Consider the following 15700-nt stretch of genomic DNA (forward strand, 5'->3'; position numbering starts at 1 on the left):
GACTGATTTAATCTGGCTGATTTTTAGACGTCTTTTTTAAAATGAACAGTCATCACCATGTTCTCATATTAAATGAGTCCATTTGCAGAAAGGACTATAAAGTGTCTTTATTATGAAGAAGATAAGAAATAGATAAACAATGAGAAGTAGCCAGAGGGAGAAAGGAAAACTCATTATTAAAATAAATATGCACACATTTGGCTAAACAGTTGAAATTTGTTAGAATAAATGGGAGCAGGAATATAGATAATCCCAATGGGTTCATTGTTTTACCTTGAATTTTTTATATTAACTTTGGGTTTAGTTTTTTTCAGCTATGCTGGGATTGATAACACAAAACACTAAAAATAACAAAATTATACTGCAAAGGTTTGCCCTGGAAAAACAAGAAAACCCTTTTCCTGCCCTCCTTCTGAACTCTACCCTCTTTGACGCATAGAGGAAAAGTCCAAGGAGAAGCACAGAAGACCTATGTCTAATTTCTGTATTTGCTGTTCCACACCTTCTCATGCACAAGGAAGTATAGTAATTATTTTGTATAAAGGATTCCTTCATGCTGTGGGGCTGTAATGAATAGGAGTTACAAGTATGCACTTTGAAGTCAGACTTGACTAGTTCAAATCTCACTTCTGTGAGTTGTGTGAATTTCTGCAAATCTCCTACCTCAGTTTCTTCACCTGTAAAATAGGAATCATAATCATACTTGACAGGAGTAACAGTGGTACTGTTGTAGGATTAATGTGTAAAACACTTAGGACAGTGCCTGACATATAGAAGGCACGTAGGTATTACTATGCTAAATTGTAACTTAAATAAATACCCACGGATATTAATGCCAACAAAGTGGTCCATTTTATGCTGACAATGTCAGGAATTTAAGCAGGAATACATCTTACTTTTTTGTGTGTTTCTACTGTCCATTCCTTCTGGCAAACAGGCGCTCCCTCAGCACTCCAGTAATTGAATATAAACAAGATAGAGCTGACTCAGAAGTTACTCCTGGTATGCCCTCTCATTTAGCTCTGCTCTTTGTGATTTCCTTGATGTTTCAACTTGTTTGTACCTGCTCTGCTTTTTGGGTGCCTTCCTTTGCATTTGGCAGTCTGGCTTCTGAAGCAACTCCTTGACTTTTGGGTCTGTTTTGTGCTGGACTTGACTCTGTTATAGACCTCCCTCTCTCGGTTTGATTATTCAGCCTTACACGCCCCCCAGCCCCCCAAGGCTATGAGAAATGGTGCCTCATGCCTCCTCTACCCCAGTATTTACCCATACCCTAGTCCCACCACCCAGGGAACATGACCAGATGCCCACAGCCTCCAGCAAGTGTCCCAAATGTCACAGGACCTCAGTAGGAATTAGATATATGTGTGTTTGAACGAGATTGGGCTCTGTGTGGATCCCAACCAACATAAGGAGATGATATAGGAAAATTAGGCAGTTTCGTGACTCGAAATATATGTGTGTGAGGGTGGAGTTCTCCAAATTGTAGACCACTGAACTTACCAAAATTTTAGAAAAATATGTCATCTGCTTTAGTGGTTTTTGAGCACTTAGAAGTGAAACAGTGGTCTATAAAATGAAGCACAGATTCATTTAGAGTAAATGATAAGAAATCATGAGAGTCCGGGGAAAAGAACACACTATATTTTTCAGCAAGACATTTGACAAAGTCTCACAGCATCCTTGAGAAATGTGGGTTGCATAACAGTGCAATTAAATAGTTAAATGACTGGTTTAAACAATCTTTTTTGACTCTTGATGATAAATGCTGATGAGTGGAAGAATTGCAGCCAGAAGGGCTTAGTAGGCACCACAGGGCTCTTTCCTCGACATGTTTTGATCAGCAGTTTAACAGTAATTTGGATATAATACTGATAGAATACCAACCGAGTCTTCAACCAGTGGGGCACTGGGAGGGACAAGGAATACTTTGAGAGGTTCAGAAATATCTGACAAGCCAGTATAAGCCTGTATGAAATCAAGTAAAATATAATACAAGTACCAGTATAGTTGTCTACCTTTAAGACAGAAAACATAAACTGCAAAAGATAGAATGGGAAAAATATGACTCAACTGCCATCTGTGTGGATAAAGATTTGGGGGTTGACTAAAAGCTTAACTGTGAATAAGAAGTAGAATGTCCTGCCTAAAAAGCTAAGTCTATCTTAAGTCACATTAAACAAAGAATCTTGGTATTTGGTCCCAAATCTCCTATTTGTCCTGGGCTTTGTGCCTCAACTTTTGGAATGTCTACTTCAATATTATTTCCATCCTCCTTGAACTTTAGCATGGTAAGTGTTCATGTGTTTATAAGGATTGTTCTTATATCTAATCAGTCAACAGTGTCACTGATATAAACAAAATATGTAATTTATATTTGCTATTATTATATGAATATTCATTTCCAGAAACATACAGGTGTTCTAGATATAATATAGGTGAAAAATCTCTAAATTATTTATTTGCTGAAATTCTATCAAAGTATAAATGTATACTAATTCCTGTATAAATAAAATGTATAATAATTGCTGATTGTGAAAGGTTTATTTTATGTTCAAAACTAAGTTAAAAATCAATTCAAAATTATTAAAAATTTATTAAGAACTTTCACGTAGGTAGGGTAGGGGCACCTGGGTGACTCGGTTGAGTGTCCAACTTCCGCTCAACTCATAATCTCGTGGTTCCTGAGTTCCAGCCCCACATCCGGCTCTCTGCTGTCAGCCTGTCAGCACAGAGCCTGCTTTGGATCCTCTGTCCCCCTGTCTCTGCCCCTCCCCTGCTTGTGCTCTCCCAAAATAAATAAATATTATTAAAAAAAATTTTTTAAAGAAATTTCAAGTAAGTAAATAAACAGAAATTAGTTGACAATAACTACAAATATAAAGAGAGAATGCGTTAGCTAGATAACTTAGGAAGAACAGCATATTTTTTTTAGTCAACAAATGTTTATAAAAATTTAAATAATACAGGGGCATGTGGGTGGCTCAGTCAGTTAAGCGTCCAACTTCAGCTCAGGTCATGATCTCAGGGTTCATGGATTGGAGCCCTGCATCAGGCTCTGTCCTGACAACTCAGAGCCTGGAGGCTGCTTCAGATTCTATGTCTCCCTCTCTCTCTGCCCCTTCCCTGCTCATGCTCTCTCTCTCTCAAAAATAAACATTAAAAGAACTTTTTAAAAAATAATATAAGAATAAGTAGAAGTTACATCATATCATAACTGTTCTTTGTAGAAGTGTTTGGTATAACTTGCATTTATAATTTAAAACCAGAATTTAATTCTTATTTAATTCCTTTTGGGGCCTGGATCTTCTTTATCCTCTTAAATCAGCTGAATTTGACTCTACAGTGTCTGTAGGAGTCTAACAGCTGACAGTACTGGGAAAAAATTGTTCCTATACTACAATGTTAAACTTTACAATTTTAGAACTGACATTTTAGGTAATAATATTAAAGTAATAATTTAACTTTTGGCATAAAATTTGAGATTTATTTGTGTATTCTAGAAGTTTATTCTTTGATACTGATATTTGTCAGCAACCTTGGCTTCAACTGAAAATTTTAGTTCTCAGTTCTTTGGTATTTGGCTGAAGTATGTATTCAGTGCATCCCAGTGAAGGCATAATAGGGTATGAAAATAGGAGAAACAGCAATATTAATTCCAGATGGCATTAGGGAAGTTTGAGTGATAAAGAGGCATTTGAGAGGGCAATGAAACATGAGGAGGCTTCTAACAGACAGAGGTGGGTGATAGTTAAGGACATTTCAAGCCGAAGAGTTTGCTTGAATCCTTTCTATGAAATTGTATGTCCCAACCATGGTGTTTGTCTTCTCTGATTCCTACCTCGCACTGTAACCAACTCCAAGCTCCCAGAATGAAATCCTTACCTTTTACTTTCAAGTTTATTTGTAAACGTATGAATATTTACATCTTTAGCTTAAGATTTCTCATCTCTCCTATAAAATACATATTTAAAAAAAAATACTTAAGTGTATCAAGGAAACTATTTCCTAAAGGAGCTCTTTGATAACAAGAGAATTGCTGCTGACATTGATTTGCATATGCTGATTCAGCGTGACATGCTTTATGAGTTATTCTGGCTGGAAGTTTAAAGAAAACAGTAATTAGGGCTTATACTACATTAAGAAGAGTTACAGTGTCATTTTATCAATCATGTTTACTCTGACCAAACCCTGAAAACTAATAGGAACTATATTCTGTCCTTTATTCAGATATTTTACCTAACAGTCTCAGATTTGTTCTCTGCAGTATGCTGACCTTACTGTTTTCCATTATGCAGAGTTGGATTAACTGTGTGGGGGAGGGGTGCCATACTACTTCCATTTCTATTGCCTTGCACTGAATGGACCCTGTAGCAGTCCACTCTGGCTAAGTCAGTCTCCAGTGGCAAGCAAACCTAAATGTCAGTTTACTTCTTGTCACATTACATGTCAGTACCTGTGTTTGGCCGAGACACTGATCTATGTAACTTCTCATTCTACAACCCCGGCAGAAGGATCAGCCTCTGTTTGGGACATGTCATTTTCTTGGTGGAGAGAAAGAGGAAGCATGCTAATGGGAAACACCAGTGACTCTTGAATTCCACTCAGAGCTGTCCTGTTGTCTCTTCCATTCACATTTCATTGGCCAAAACAAGGTCCATCCATGTTTGTAAACTTTGGGATTACAATATGACAACATCTGTATGAAGAAAGACGGAAAAACATGTTACTAGATCATAGCCAAGCCTGACAATGTCTACAGGGAGGCACTGCACGTCACATAGCAGTGGGTACAGCTGTTCTGTCCTTTAGAGGAGAGCAAATATTTGGCAACAATATTTCAATCCACCACAGACCTTCAGTGGATTTATCTTTTCACTTACTTATGTCAATCTAATTTTCAGGTTTTTCCTTTTTTTTTTTTCCTCTTTAAGAATTGTGTCTTTCTAACTTGTAAGCTACTAATGGCAACCCATAAAGTATAGTCTTAGCTCTGCCTCCATTTCAGGATGAACTTTACTATGTCTTGTCCTATGGAGCCAACTCTCCCAAAGCTGGTGTTTATACCTGCATCACGTCACTGGCCGGCACTTAGAGGCAAACCCTCTTGTTCTGTGTCCCAAAATGAGAAGAGGAGGGGGAGGGAAGGATTCAATATTCTTTTTTTTTCTTACAAATATTTATTGAATGTCTATTGAATGTGCCGTGTCATACACTGTTGGAGATGTTAAGGATACAGGAGTAAACAGCACAAAGTCCTCCAGGAGCTCATACGAAGTATACAAGCAAGATGATATCAGGGAGTGAGAAGTGCTATGAAGACAGTAAGGAAAGGGGAGAAAGGCAAGGTAAGGTGATCAGAGGAGGCCTTTCAGAGGTGAACCTTGAGTACAACCTTCATAAAAATGAGGGCATGAGCCATGGGTATTTGGGAGGAAAAGTATCCTCCTGTGTAATGCAAAGAAAGACACGGAGGTGGGAATATACTTGGCAGGACGGACAAACCTCAGGGAATGGATTGTAGCAAAAGTGGAAGCAGCTAGGAAGGTTCAATTTTTCACAGTTTTATTCAATATTAGGGTATTGTTCTTAACACCTTTGGTCCCACATGTAGTATTTAGTACACATGGGTTTAGGAGATTCATGTCTGTAAACCTTGTGGTTATAATACATTAATATTTGTCTGAAGAATGGAGCAAACCCCAGCACCAAATTACATTATTTTAGAAAAAGCAACTAAAATAGTATTTAGATATTTGTTAGGAAAACTTTAAAATGAATAGCTAGCAGGGCACCTGGGTGGCTTGGTTGAGCCTCGACTCTTGATTTCAGCTCAGGTCATGATCTCACAGTCATGAGCTTGAGCCCCTTATTGGGCTCTGGGCTGAGCGTGGAATCTGCTTACGACTCCTTCTCTCTTGGGGCACCTGGATGACTAAGTCACTTAAGCATCTGACTTCTGCTCAGGTCCTGATCTCATCACAGTCTGTGAGTTCAAGCCCCGCATCCGGCTGTGCTGACAGCTCTAAGCCAGGAGACTGCTTCGTATTCTGTGTGTGTGTGTGTGTGCGTGTGTGTGTGTGTGTGTGTGTGTGTGTGTGTGTGTGTCTGCCCCTTCCTTGCTCGCATTCTGTCTCCTTCTCTAAAAAATAACATTAAAAAAAAAAGATTCATTCTCTCTCCATCCCTCCCTGCTCCCCATTCATGTACATGCTCTCTGTCTCTCAAAAATAAATAATTAAATGGAATGAATAGCTAGTTAAAAGAGAAAATACATTGAATACATTGACACCCCATATTGGAAGATCAGTAAGAGAATGTGTCGTAGATTAAGTCAGTCAGACACCCAATTAAAAGCCCTTTCTGCCTTAAAAAAAAAAGGAAAAAAAAAAGTAAAAGAAGCCGTATCGCAGGCGAAACTCTTTTTTGTTTTAAGTTTATTTACTTTGAGAGAGAGTGCCAGAGAGCACAAGCAGGGGAGGGACAGAGAGAAGGAGAGACAGAATTTCAAGCAGGCCCCACACCATCAGTGCAGAGCCCAACGTGGGGCCCAACTTGGGCCGAAATCATGAACCGTGAGATCATGACCTGAGTCAAGATCAAGAGTCGGATGTTTACCCGACTGATCCGCCTAGGCGTCCCATGAGGAAAAGCCTTCTTAAAACAAACCATATCTGGATGGCTGTAGCCCTCTGTTTTGCTTGTTCAGGAATTCCCTTTTGTCACTTTCCCCAGGAGCAATGCCCCAGAGGTGTTGCAGGAATTCTCAACAGACTTGATGGTAAGTCGAAATACCTATATGTTAATTTATAATGACATATAGAACTATCAAATGGATCCAGATCAAATAAGTCACCTCATCCAGTTACAGTACAATCTCCTTGGACTGTTAGAGAATTTTATTCATATACCATGGACATGGTCACAGATCACCTTACTTTAAAGAAGTTGATGAGAATCACTCTTGGCCTTTTGGCTAAGATGAAGCGTAAAGAATTTGATGAGATTTAGGAGACACATCAGTCTGATCAACAATGGAAAGCATGCTAGAATTTGAGTCAGAATATCTGTGCTTCATTTCTTTCTTTTTTTTTTTCTTTTATAATTTATTGTCAAGTTAGCTAACACACAGTGTATACAGTGTGCTCTTGGCTTCAGGAGTAGATTCCTGTGATTCATCATTTACATACAACACCCAGTGCTCATCCCAACAAGTGCCCTCCTTAATGCCCATCACCTATTTTCCCCTCCCCCCTTCCCCCACCCCATCAACCCTCAGTTTGTTCTCTGATTCTAAGAGCCTCTTATGATTTGCCTTCCTCTATGTTTGTGACTATTTTTTTCTCTTTCCCTTCCCCCATGGTCTTATGTTAAGTTTCTTAAATTCCACAAGAGTGAAAACATACGATATCTGTCTTTCTCTGACATATTTCACTTAGCATAATACCCTCCAGTTCCATCCATGTTGTTGCAAATGGCAAGATTTCATTCTTTTTCACTACTGGGTAGTATTCCATTGTATATATGCATACTACATCTTCTTTATCCATTCATCACTTGATGGACATCTGGGCTCTTTCCATAATTTGGCTATTATTGATATGTGTGCTTTATTTCTGGCTCTCAAATTGTTGGTTGTGTGCTCTTGTGAAAATTACTTAACTCTTCTGAGTCTTAGTTTTCTCATCTGTAGAAATGGAGTATACTCATATATTCTTTGTAGAGTTATCTTGAGAATTGGATGAAATATTAGTGCTGCTACAGTGCTTGGTGTGGATTAAGTACACAAGAAATGTATTAGTTGAATCTGAATTCTGTAGGAAGTTGCTCTCAGAAAGCTGTTATCTCCAAGAATATTTGAGAAGTCGATAAACACTAAGATGCTATAGAGAATACGATGCAATGGCCACAAGGTGTAATGTTGATGGTCCTCTAAGAATATTCGCAATTTAGGAGGTTTTCTTTTTCTTAAAAACTCCAAATCATCAGTGACCTTCATTTCAGGGATTAATGTGTACTATTGTACAAAATTCCAGGGTGTTTACCTAGGGTGCTTTCTGCTCTCAAGGGCAGAAGTAAATGACAGGAAAGGTTTAACCGTTAGTTGGTTTCCACAATAGGTTTGGCTGGAATGTACCTCAAGCAGGCACTTCATCCTCTTCCTGGCTACTTTTTTTTTTTTTTTTTTTACGTTTATTTTTGTTTTGAGAGAGAGATAGAGAGCAAGCAGGGAGGAGTAGAGAGAGGGAGACAGAATCCCAAGCAGGCTCCACACTATCAGTGCAGAGCCTGATGCGGGCTCAAACTCACAAACCATGAGATCATGACCTGAGCAGAAACCAAGTCAGACGCTTAACCGACTGAGCAGGTACCCCTGGCTGCATTCTTGAAAGAAGGCGTATCAAAACTAAGCATTACTCCTGGGAATGGTTTAGTCATGAAGAGCAGGCCAGAAAAACTACCAATGAGTGACTAAGGGAATGAATGGAAGGCCATTGCCGTTCTCTCTCCACAGAGCCCTGCATAAAAGACAGTCATTTCCTAACACCCAGAACTGTCTTCTGAGGTATTGCTACTCTCTTCGTCTTCCCCTCCAGGCTACCCATCCGCCCCAGCACCCTCCTTTGAACAGCACTAGCTTTTTTCTCCCACTTCTATTAGCTGAGCTTCACCATCTGGTGTAGAGCTTGAGGCTGATATGGGAAGGTAGGTTGGAGCCAAAACTGCTTGGGAATATTGGGGCTATAGCTGAGACATCATCCCTGGTTGTATGCTTAAGGAAATTACTAGGGTCACAACGCCCTTGAGATGACATGTGCTTGGTTTATGCCCCTCTCTTCCTTCGCCTTTGTTTACTTTTCTATCAGGTTTTCATGATGAGTTTATAGGGCTCCATGTCGCGTGCTGGCATTAGCAAGCAAGGGCAAAATATAAGCCCTGCCTCATGTGCCTCTTTAGTCAAAGCAAAGTGGAACTCTATACCAAGGAGACTCTAGTTGCTGTTTATAGCTCCCAGAGGGTCAAGGGGAGATATTTCCACTAGTGAAGATTGTTGTCCCCGGCTGGACGAAGACTTGCTATCCGCAGCCACTTGCAACGTCTTGCAGATTGTAAAAACCAGGATCAGCGCTGAGCGTCGCTCTCCTCGCTCGAACTACAGCTCCCAGGATGCCCCGCGACCGGGGAGTGCGCACGCGCGTCCGTAGCGGAGGGGGAAACTGGCCGCACGGACAGAGCCGTCGGATTGGGGCAGCAGCCGGCGAGTGGATCCGGCAACTCCCAAGAATCAGACGCAGGCGGACCGGCGGGTGCCGGGTGCTGGAAAACGAAGGCCAGGCTTTCCTCGCGGGTCTGTGAAGGTCAGCAGCTTCAGCGGGTGCCAGTCAGGTACGCTCGGCCCGGTGCTTTCCAGGAAGTCCGTCTGCAGGCGCAGACTGGGAGTCGCACCGGCCATGGTGGCTGAGGAGGGAGAGGTTTCTGTCTTCCAGTTTCTGTCTTCTTTCTGGCCTCCTTACCTCCTGGTCTCTCCGGGAGTGGGGAGGCGTTGGGTGCTGTTTTGGGGGGCGAACGGGCCCCGTCTGGGGCCGTGGGGCACGCTGGGCGTCGCCCGGAGGCGCGTTAACCCCCGGCTGCTGATGAATCACTCGGGGGCCCAGCCTTCTCGGGTTCGGGACCGGCCCCTTCCCCTCCCGCCGGAGCCCGCGCCTGTCGAAGCTGTGCGAGCTCTCCGTGCCTACTCGCCCCTTCCACTCCACCCAGGCGTAGCTGGGGGGACGATCCTCGTAAAAGGATGTTCTCACCCAGACTCCTGCAAAGGCTTCTGCTAGTTGAAAGTTAGAAAGAAAGAAAAGAAAAAAACCTTAGGTCACACCCTTGGGCGGGGGGGGCACTAAAATCTGGCTGGTCTTGCATTCATCGGTTTTGATATATCTCCTTTGCCTTAAAATAAATTCCTGGCTCCTGCGCAGCACAGCTGGATCCGGCTGTGAAGTTTGTGTGTTGATGTGTTTTGAGGACGTGACTGGGTCGTTGTATTTTTGCTTATGAGGTTGGTGTCTTTCCTCTGCAAGCCTTCAATCTAATTACAAATAAATGGGAAACAGCCACTTTTTTTTTTTTTATAAATGTTTTAGTTAAGAATTTCATTTCCAACTTGCCGTTGGCTTCTCTTAAAACCAAAAGTCGTCTGGTAATGAACACTGCAGTAAAATTTATCCCAGGAGGTCATACTTGAACAGGAAATAAGCCTGTGGAGATTTAAGTTAGTTATGTGCAGTCTCCCTTGGGTTGTAACATTTTCATGCAGCTCATGTTTCTTTCTCTGAGAATCCTTCAGATTAATTTTTTGGCAGATTAGGTTGATTAATTAATTGGCCTGTCAAAAAAATATATCGGGCTTCGAAAAATAGTTTTGTCTAGCCTCATTTACTTTTGCTAGTCTCTTCCTCCTAGTCTTTGACACATTTTACCTACCACTTCTTTCAGAGTCCACAGTGCTTTTATTATAATATTTAAAATCCCCTTTCCAACTCATTTCTAGCGAAGAAACAAAAAGATAATTAAAATGTAAGATCCAGTATATTCTAAATCTTTTAGCCTGCTTGCTCTCCAACCACTCAGGATTCCTAATTTGCTCTTTATTTTACTTTTTTAAGTAATCTCTGCACCTCACTTGGGGCTCAAACTCACTACCCGAAGGTCAAGAATTGCATGCTGTACCTCCTGAGCCAGCCAGGTGTCTGGAGTTTGCTCAACTTTAAAATGAGGTTATCGGACCAGGTGACCCCAAGATTATTCTAGCCCTAAATGTCTCTGATTTTTAGAATTCATTTATTCTCTTCATTCAGGAAATATTGGCCACATTTGTCATTCCAAGCCCTGTGGTAGGCCTGAAGGAACAAAAATGATTTCCTTAGGATGTTACTGTCCCAGTGCTCAATTTCTTTTTTCTTTTTTATTATTTTTATTTTAAATTTATTTATTTTTGAGAGAGAGAGTGTGAGCTGGGGAGGGGCAAAGAGAGGGGGACAGAGGATTGGAAGCTGGCTCTGTGCTGACAGCAGAGAGCCTGATGCAGCTCTGAGTCACAAACCATAAGATCATGACCTGATCTGAAGTCTGATGCCTAACCTACTGAGCCATCCAGATGCCCTCTTTTTTTTTTTTTTTTTTAAGATTTTTTTATGTAATCTCTACACCCAACATGGGCCCAAACTTACAACCCCAAGATAAAGAGTTGCATAATCTTCCAACTGATCCAGCCAGGCACCCCTCAGTTTCTTTTAATCATATTTTTTGACTAATTTAAAAGTTTTGTGGTATACCCTCCAGGCCAAATTATTTTGCAATTAAAAACTTCACCTAAAGTTAAATACATACATAAAGTTAAATACGTGCAGGTCACATCCCATTACAATGATTGGTTTTTGCTCTATTCAGAGACTTTTCAAGTCTCAGCTACTGGTCCATTTAAATAAAGCGTAGGTTCCCTACAACAGAAAGGACTTGAAGGGTGTAGGGTGGTGCTCTCAGACTTTAATATGCATAAATGACCCGGGATCTTGTAGGTTTAAAGAGGGTCCCTGCATGTCACATAAGGAATGCTGTAGTCTCTCACACTGTATATATTTATTTATTAATGTTTTATTCTTGAAAGAGAGGGTGTGAGTGGGGGAGGGGCAGAGAGAGAGAGAGAGAGAGAGAGAGAGAGAGAGAGAGAACAGAGGACTGAAAGCGGGCTCTGCACCGACAGCAGCAAGCCCGATGTGGGGGCTTGAACTCACGAACTCTGAGATTGTGAACGGAGCCAGAGTTGGACACTCAACCGACTGAGCTACCCAGGTGCCCCTCTCTCACTTTAAATATCAAGGATGGGACGTTTTATGACTGGTGCTGATTACTGTGATACTAGATACATAGCAATGGCTTTTCTCAGTTCTTAAAATTTTTAAAAATAATCCTCTTCATTCTCACAAAAATAATTGCCTTCACAAGTTTTTTCTATTCTTTCTTCTTTTTTCCTCCTCTCTTCTTCTTTTCTCTTTGCTGTGTACTTTGAGCTTTTTTCCCCCTCTCATCCTCGTCCATCCTCAGCTGTTTTCATTCCCATTAATTCAGTATTTCACTAATTCAACAAATATGTGTTTTGCTCCATCCTGTACAGGGCGCTGTCATAGGCTTCTGGTGAATACAGACATACAAGACCTGGGTTTTGTCTGGGAGCTTACTCTCTCTGATACTGGGCACATGTACTTGTTTATAGTTCAGAGCACTGTATGAGCCCTGTGTAGTGAATAAAAGCCTGCAGTGGGTGTTAAGGAGAGATCTTTTACAGTTGGGGTGGGGAACAAATGAAATCACCTTTTTTTCAACTCCCTTCCCATCACTGTCCCTAGGCTATAGTCTCTGTACTATTTGGTTGTGTGACAGATGTACATAGAATACAGTAAGATTTTGTAAATTTATTTATTTGGATTCTGGGGTGAGCTGGCTATATGAAAATCATTTAGAGCAATAGCAGGGGAGTGAGAGGCAATAAGGGATAAAAATACACCTGGAAAGAGACCAAAAGAGGGAGGGGAAAAGATGAAGAAAAAGAGACCAAGGAGGACCTAGTAAAACAATAGGAGAAAATGGTTCTGTGGCTTTTCAAGTGTCAGTCCGATGTACTAATGTAATAGCTCTTGTTATTTAGGCTCTGTTATCTTTTAAAGATCAAATTAGCCGGGAAACTATTCATCAAGCTTTTCAATTGCTCTTAAATTTAAATATGTGTGGACTCTGTCTTGATTAAAATAGTTGAGGGCAATAGTTGAGGCTGTCATAGTGGCTAAAGCACTGTTCTGTCAGTGACTTTCCTTGAAGACATTTGATTTACATGTCTCACTTATACTCATTTAAAAAAAATTTTAGGGGTGTCTGGGTGGCTGAGTTGGTTGAGCATCTGAGTCATGATCTCATGGTTCATGGGTTCAAGCCCCACATCAGCCTGTGTGCTGACATTTCAGAGCCTGGAGCCTGCTTCGGATTCTGTGTCTGCCTCTCTCTCTGCCCCTCCCCTGTTCATGCTTTGTCTCTCTCTCAAAAATAAATAAAAATATTAAAATTAAAAAAAAAATATATATATATATATATAAAAGTATTTTATTTTTTTAAGTAATCTCCACACCCAACGTGGGTCCTGAACCCACAACCCCTGAGATCAAGAGTCGCAGGCTCCACTGCCAGCCAGCTACCCCATTTATTCTCATTTTTATCTCAGATTCACACAACTATAAGATCTTATTAAGAGGAAAATGCTATAGAAAACAGAAAAGTCTGCTTGACCTCTAACAGTCCATTAGGTATATATTGAAATTGTGAAGAACCAAACTAGATTTGCTATTTATGAAAAATGAAACATGAACATGTATACTATATGTATCTGCCTGTATGTGTCTGTAATCCGTTGTTATTGGCAGTAATAGAGATGTGAATAATCCAGAGTGGCAAATAATTGAAAATGTATGTGTCTATTCTGTCGTATTCTAGAATTTTATTTGAAACAAAATCATTAGCTTTTATCTTGAAGCAGAGTGCTACTTTGTATTTTTATTGAGGTATAATTAACATTCAGTAAAATGCTGAACATTCGTATGTTACGTGTCCAGTTCAAGGAGTTCTAAAGTTTTATACACTGTAACTTCAGCCAAAATAAGATAGAAAACATTTTCATCGCTATGGAAAGTTTCCTCATGATCCTTTCCAGTTTCCCTCACCTACCCTCCTCCAGTGGAGGCAACCACTTTTGACTGTATTTCTGATGCCATAGATTTGTTTTGCTTAGTCTTGGACTTGACATAAATGGTCATACAATAGATGCTTTTTGTGTGTGTCTGGCTTCTTTAATGTAATATAATGTTTTTTTGTTTTTTTGAGAGGGGACTTGGGAGAGAGCGATTGAATAGGGGACAGGGGAGGGGGAGAGAGAGGGAGGGATACAGAGAATCTCAAGCAGGCTCCGCACTGGCTGCACAGAGCCAGAGCCAGACATGGGGCTCCATCTCATGAACCGTAAGACCGTGACCTGAGCCAAGATCAAGCTCAACCAACTGAACTACCCAGGCGCCCCTGTAATATAATGTTTTTGAGATTCATCTTTGTTGTGTATATCGGTGCTTGGTTCTTTTTTATTGAAGACTAGTATTCCATTGTATGAATACACCCTAATTTCTTTATCTGTTCTGTTCTTGATGGATGGTTGGGTTTTTTTCCAGGATTGGGTTATTAGAAATAAAGTTGTTGTGAATATTTCCTTTATAAGTCTCTTATGGATAGATGTTTCCATTTCTTTTGATAAACACCTAAGAGTGGAATTACTGAGTCATAGGGTAGCTGTATGTTGAACTTTATTAAAAAACCACCACACAGTTGTCCAAGGTGGTTTGTATATGACTTCCAGTTTCTTCACATTTTTTATGTTGCCTAATTTTAATGCTGTCAGCCTTTTTTGTTTTACCACACTAGAAGCTGTAAAATTGCACCTCAGTATGGTTTTAATTTGTATTTTTTTGATTAAAAATATTGAGTGCTTTACTGTGTAGCAATTGGTTTTACTTCTCTTGTGAAGTATCAGTTAAAGTTTTTGCCTATTTTTTTTCCAATGGATGGTTCATCTTTTTTATTGCTGTTTGTAGGAGTTATTTATATATTCTAAAAATTTTTTTAATGTTTATTTACTTTTGAGAGAGAGACAGAGCATGAACAGGGGAGGGTCAGAGAGAAGGAGACACAGAATCTGAAGCAGGCTTCAGGTTCCAAGCTGTCAGCACAGAGCCTGATGAGGGGCTTGAACTCATGGACCATGAGATCATGACCTGAGCTGAAGTCGGATGCTTAACCAACTGAGCCACCCAGGCGCCCCCATAGGAGTTCTTTATACATTCTGAGTATAAGCCCTTTGTTAGATATGTATTTTTTACCCAGTCTGTGCCTTTTCTGTTTATTTTCTTGATGATGATGTGATAAGCAGAAATTTTTACTTTTTATAAAATTTTTACCATTTTATCAGTTTTTAATTTTATGGTTAGTGTTTTTGTGCCTAGCTCCAGGGTTGCAGAGATATTCTTAGTTTTATTCTAAAAGCATTCTTGTTCTAGATTTTACATCTAGTTCTGTGATCTGTCGCAGATTAATTTTTGTGTCAAGATGGGAGGTAGGGGTTTAGGTTCATTTCCCCCCCGTACAGGTATCTAGTTGTTCTAGCAATGTAGGTTTAAAATTTTTTTTTCCTTTCTCCATTAGATCAACTTGGTACTTTAACCGAAAATTAATAGAGCTACTTTGTATTTTGGTTGTGCTTTTATTTTTAGTTTCTTAAGCATGGGCCCTGTATCTTTAAACACAAAAGGAAAATACAAAAAAAGACTTTTATGCACCTCTTTGAGACTGTAGCTACATTGAGATTGATCCAGGGCTGGTTACCATGTATTTTCTGATGGAGGAACGTTAATAATGAATTTGAATTTGAAATGGCTTTCCTGCAGTTGAAGTAATGGATGCAATGTTAGTTTCAGTATTGCTTGTACCCTATCCATAAGCCAGGCTGATACTGGGGGGGGGGGGGGGGGGCGGAGAGGGGGGCGGGTAAGGAAGGGTATACAAGCTCGGAGAAATCATATAGAAAACTATAAGAGAAAGCTTTAAATAACTTAAATTTTTG

General features: G+C 40.2%; 1 protein-coding gene across 1 annotated transcript in view; it reads left to right on the forward strand.

Annotated features, from left to right (window-relative positions):
* Positions 1-9203: 9203 nt before the first annotated feature.
* TMOD3 (tropomodulin 3) overlaps positions 9204-15700 on the forward strand; it is an 81019-nt gene continuing 74522 nt past the window's right edge. The window contains exon 1 of the mRNA XM_040492700.1: positions 9204-9387. The gene's annotated coding sequence lies outside the window, so the exon portion shown is untranslated. The remainder of the gene's footprint in view (positions 9388-15700) is intronic.

Source organism: Herpailurus yagouaroundi, unplaced genomic scaffold (genome assembly GCF_014898765.1).
Source record: "Herpailurus yagouaroundi ecotype Mexico unplaced genomic scaffold, PumYag 184, whole genome shotgun sequence".
NCBI classification, from domain to species: Eukaryota; Metazoa; Chordata; class Mammalia; order Carnivora; family Felidae; genus Herpailurus; species Herpailurus yagouaroundi.